The sequence below is a fragment of the Lutra lutra genome, chromosome 1, assembly GCF_902655055.1.
Source record: "Lutra lutra chromosome 1, mLutLut1.2, whole genome shotgun sequence".
Taxonomy (NCBI): domain Eukaryota; kingdom Metazoa; phylum Chordata; class Mammalia; order Carnivora; family Mustelidae; genus Lutra; species Lutra lutra.
Window position 1 is genome coordinate 189,487,637 of NC_062278.1, and position 5,460 is coordinate 189,493,096.

General features: G+C 41.4%; 1 long non-coding RNA gene across 1 annotated transcript; it reads left to right on the forward strand.

Annotated features, from left to right (window-relative positions):
• Positions 1 to 2,240: 2,240 nt before the first annotated feature.
• Positions 2,241 to 5,029, forward strand: LOC125110085 (uncharacterized). Its single transcript, XR_007130444.1, has 3 exons — positions 2,241 to 2,479; positions 3,472 to 3,569; positions 4,988 to 5,029. It is a non-coding gene; the product is annotated as an uncharacterized LOC125110085 (long non-coding RNA).
• The last annotated feature ends 431 nt before the right edge of the window (positions 5,030 to 5,460 follow it).

The window sequence follows — 5,460 nt, forward strand, 5'->3', positions numbered from 1 at the left end:
ATGCAAATGCCTCTGGATGATAATACATGTATATTTGTACTTAACTCCTCAAAATTTTTAGTTAATAGGAGGTCGTGCTCAAGAAGTTACCTGGATGGGGGTGCCTGGGTGGCTCAGTGGGTTAAAGCCTCTGCTTTCAGCTCGGGTCATGATCCCAGGGTCCTGGGATCGAGCCCCACATTGGGCTCTCTGCTCAGCGGGGAGCCTGCATCCCCTTCTCTCTCTGCCTCCCTGCCTGTTTGTGATCTCTGTCAAATAAATAAATAAAATATAAAAAAAAAAAAAAAGAAGTTACCTGGATGGTTTTTAACTTTCTGTCCTCTAGGTGTCACTTATGTCTATAGAAAAAGAAAGAAAAGAATGATTTTTTTTCAACTAAAGATGATTAATATACATAGTGGATTATAGTGGGTACAAAGATTACCGAGAGCTTCTACTTGATTTTCTACTATTTTATTTTAGAAAGTTGTTGTGGTGCGTCCCCATAGTACATTTAAAGCTATATATATTGCCTTACTTAATATACTGACAAATTATATTTTATGCTTTATAGTTAAGAACTTCAGTGGTGCCTGGGTGGTGCAGTCAGTTGAGCATCCGACTCTTGGTTTCTGCTCAGGTCATGATTTTGGGGTCGTGGGATCCAGCCCTGTGTCAGGCTCTTCTCTCTCAGCATGGAGTCTGCTTCAGATTCTCTCTCCCTCTCCCACTGACCCTTCTACTCCTGCTCTCTCAATCTCTCTAACAAATCAATAAATTAGAAAAAAAAATTTTTAAATCTTTATAGTTTAAAAACTTTAGGGGCATTTGGGTGGCTCAGTTATTAAGCCTCTGCCTTCAACTCGGGTCGTGATCCCAGAGTCCTGGGATCAAGCCCTGCATCAGGCTCCCTGCTCTGTGGGAAGCCTGCTTCTCCCTCTCCCACTCCCCCGGCGTGTCTTTCCTCTCTCGCTGTGTCTCTCTCTGTCAAACAAATAAATGAAATCTTTAAGAAAAAATTTTAATTACTTAAGTGTGTGTTTGTGCATCCACAAAGTACCCAATCATAGAATTGGCCCCACTTTCTAACAACACTCAATCTAGAGCAAACCCTCATTTCCTTAGGCTTTCCTAAAATCACCTGATTAAAGACCAAGTCCTATAATAGGTACTTTCTAACATTCTCTTACTGAGACTCCCTGCGGTTCCCAGTGGCTGCATTCTTTCCCAGTGCAACCAGTAACAAGCCCAATTTATTCAATCACAGGTATGTTCCCAGTCTGGCTCAAAGGTACTGACAAGTCAAATGCACACATGAACACAGACCCTGTGGAGTCAGCTTGGCCAAAACACCTTGTTTTTGCTTTTTCAAAAATTTAAAGTTATGGGAGATAAGTGCTTATCTTTAAGAAAGCTGGGTGGTTTTAAAATTTCTGTTTTCTGGGTGAATTTTACCTCTATAGAAAGGAAAAGGATGGATGATTAATTAAAGATAATAATGAATATAAATGTTATTTATACGGATATAAGGATTGTAGAGATATGCAGGTCTATGTATAAGATACTGTATTTTTTTTTAATTTTTAAAGATTTTATTTATTTATTTGACAGAGAGAGAGAGACAGCTAGAGAGGGAACATAACAGGGGGAATGGAGAGGAAGAAGCAGGATCCCTTCCAAGCAGAGAGCCCCACGTGGGGCTCAATCCCAGGATCCCAGGAATCATGACCTGAGCAGAAGGCAGATGCTTAAGGACTGAGCCACCCAGGCACCCCAGGATATTGTATTTTAACGTCAGAGTCAGAAACTACATTATCACCTATTTATGAATATGTATGAATGAATGAACCTCCAAATTCATACAAATAAATGCATAACAACAGATCATTTTAAATTTGTTCCATAAATAATGTGTCCAAGGAATAAACGAGGATTTATGCTTTTCATATAAAAATTACTGAATTATTTTATGCCGAGACCCATAGGAGTTCCTTCTGTCGCCAAATCATTGTTAATTCTCAATGCTTTTTGCATATCCCTCAGCTATTCTCTATGACTCCCTTGGATAGCCCTGACCTAATTTTATTTGCTCCCATTCTAAAAACGCACCGCAGACTTCAGTTCACCCTGAAAATACGGACCACATCACCAGCAGGTGGAGACGCCGAGCCGGCACTCTGGGCACGCAGCACCGCGGTTTCAGGGCGCGCCCGCGGGCTGCCCAGCGCAAGCGCATTTTCTTGAAGGACCAAGTTGGGATCCGCTGTTTATCCGAGCCCCGGCACTGCTTCCTGTGTTGTTCTTCCTCTTGAGGAAAGAGGGGGATGCAACAGATCTCCCCGCACACCCTTGCGCTCGCTGGCCACCGCAGCAGGTGTCCCCGGGGTTGCTGATGGCTCCCTTGCACTCGCCCTTCCTGAAGAGCAGTTTGGCAGCCAAGGCACCTGGAGTTGTCGGAGCGTGCTGGAGAGCTGGCCAGGTGGCTTTCCCCCCCGCGAAGGTCAGTAAAGGGCAAAGTCTAGTCTGCAGGGCAGCCTGCAGCGGGCCTTCCCTAGCAACAGTGAGTACTGACCTGCCCCGTTCTGAGCAGTGTGCAGGGGCAGCGACCCCTCTCTCTGGAAACTTTGCCAACAATGGTACTGCCTGCTAGCGAGCATGTGTTGAGGAGTAGTGGGAGGGGAACTTAGGCCAAAAAAATTAAACCGCAGAAGGATGCTGGATGGGGTCAAACTTGCAGTCCATCACTGGGTCATGGGTAAAGGAAGTGGAAAGTAAGCAAGCAGTGAATCTGTCTCAGCTCCCTCCCTTACCCCAAGAGAGGAATGGATGCCAGGCAGGGTTGGACCCCAGGTAGACTACAGGGTCCAACTACTTGTCCCTCTGAGGATGTCTTGCCTCTGCAGAATACGGAGAAAACGTGGGAGTCCCAGAAAAGGTTGACTTTATAGATTGGGAAGCTGATGGTAGTTTTGAGTGGTGGGAGTTCAAGGATTTTTGAGAGCTTTGTTAATTTTACTTTAAAATTCTGTCCTCTCGGGTGACCTGGGTGGCTCAGTTGGTTAAGCGGCTGCCTTCAGCTCGGGTCATGATTCCAGGGTTCCGGGATCAAGGTCTGCATGGGGCTCCCTGATCAGCAGGGAGCCTGCTTCTCCCTCTCCCTCTGCCTGCCACTCTGCCTACTTGTGCTCTCTATTTCTTTGTCAAATAAATAAAAATATTTTTAAAAATAAAATAAAATTCTGTTCTCTTGGTATTTCTTGAGGACTTGGAGTTGACAAGGACAGGGAGGTTTCTATGTAAAAGTACTGAAAGTACTAGTAAAATGAATGTCTCTGTCATTAGAAATGCGAGAATTTCCCAGGTGGGAAAGCAAAACCAAGCCATTTACCCCTCCCCAAGTATGGGACTAGCTTGATATGGCAATGTAAAACACTTCAAGGCACCCTGAGAATAAATACACAAGAAACAGAATATATTTCTAATTCATTGCAGAAAGCATTTGTATGATGTCCATTTGGAGCTGTCCACAGGGCCCCTGGTTCCCTCCATGACCCACCCTGACCATTTTATCAAGATTATGTGATTGGCAGGTAAGACTTGCTTTGAAAAAGCCACCAGTATTAGTTGAATATTGTTGCTGACTTACCTTTTTTTAAATGGGCAATATCATGAAGATTTTCTGTTAAACTCCATTTTCAAATGTTCTGGATTAATCAGCCATCCTGAGGTGCTGTGAGCGTCTCAAATTGAACTAGAGACTTCTTTCCGACAGTAACAGCCGCTTTGAATTCCTCCAAGACGTTCTTGCCTGTGTGATTATAAGGTATTTATCTCGATTAACATTATTTAACATAGTGGTCTGCTAAAACATTGCTGTCATATTATAACTCTTTGTCTTTGACCTTTTATTTATTTATTCTTTAAGATTTTTTTTATTTATTTGACAGAGAGAAAGAGAGAGTACAAGCAGGGAGAGTGGAAGAGGGAGAAGCAGGCTCTCACTGGAGAAGGGAGCCTGATGCAGGACTCCATCCCAGAGTCCTGGGATCATGACCCGAGCCGAAGGCAGATGCTTAACAACCGAGCCCGGGAACCCGGGCACCCCGACCTTTTATTTTTATTTAAGCTATTTTCTTAGGTAATAGAAAGCATCTAAACATTCTTTAATGTCCAATTTATATAGGGTTTTCGATGTTAGAAACATCTTTGTTTCTGAATGTTTCCGAATTTGTAGACTAGCTCAAAAGCTCATTTATTCTCAACACAAATATTGGCACTAATGTTTTTTGTGAGCTGACAATCCCCAGTAAGGACAATCACGGTAGTCATCTGCAGTGATTTAATTTCTGGAAGTTGTCTATGTCTAAAGGATAAATTTAACTCTGTGAAAGCATTTTTAACTTTAAGTAAATGAAATTAGATCAAGGGTGTCCCAGAGAATAGCTAAGAAAATGGTTGAAGAATATGCAAAAAGCATGAGCATTAATATTAACCAACAGTGAATAGTTGGTGACAAAAAGGAATTTCTACTGATCTGGGCATAAAATAAGTTGTTTTACACGAAAGGCTCAAATTCTAATTTTACTCTTTTGTGCATTACTTATGTAACAAATTGTCTGCATCAACACCTATAGTGATATGTGGAGCACCTGGCTGACTCAGTTGGTAGAGTATGTGACCCTTGATCTTAAGGTTGTGAGTTCAAGACCCACATTGGGCATAGACCTTACTTTTAAAAAAGATATATATATATAGATATAGATATAGATATAGATGTAAAACATAGAGATAATTTAAACTATAGCTTTAAATTATAATTGTCAATATAATAAATAAAACAGTATATCATCTTAAATTTATTATGTGAGTACACTGCATAATTGTTAAAAATCAAATAAAATCTCATCCTATAAACACACCTGTGTCTCTCTGCAATGCTTATACTGAATATAATCAACTACTTACACCAAATACTTTTTTAAATCATTCTTTTCTTTTTTTTCTGTAGATGTAAGATATACCCAGAGGGCAGAAAGTTAAAAACCACCAGGTAATTTTTTTATGAGCACTTCTGTCACCCTGATCAAAGCTTTGAGGAGGCACATACAAATGTACATGTATTGCTCTCCAAAGTCATTTGCATATTTTGCTAATCCACAGACATTTTAAGAACAAAGAGTCAATTAAAACTATGTTTAGTAAACAGTGCATTTTTATCTGTTTTTCTCCTTTTAATAACAGCATGTTTGGAAATGTATTTTCTGTCCTTGTGTTTATCTTGCTTTATTCTGAGAAGCAATAAGGGTTATTTTTTTTTAAAGAATTTATTTATTTATTTGACAAACAGAGATCACAAGGAGGCAGAGAAGCAGGCAGAGAGAGAGAGGGGGAAGCAGGCTCCCCGCTGAGCAGAGAGCCCGATGCGGGGCTCGATTCCAGGACCCTGGGATCATGACCTGAGCCACAGGCAGAGCCACGCAG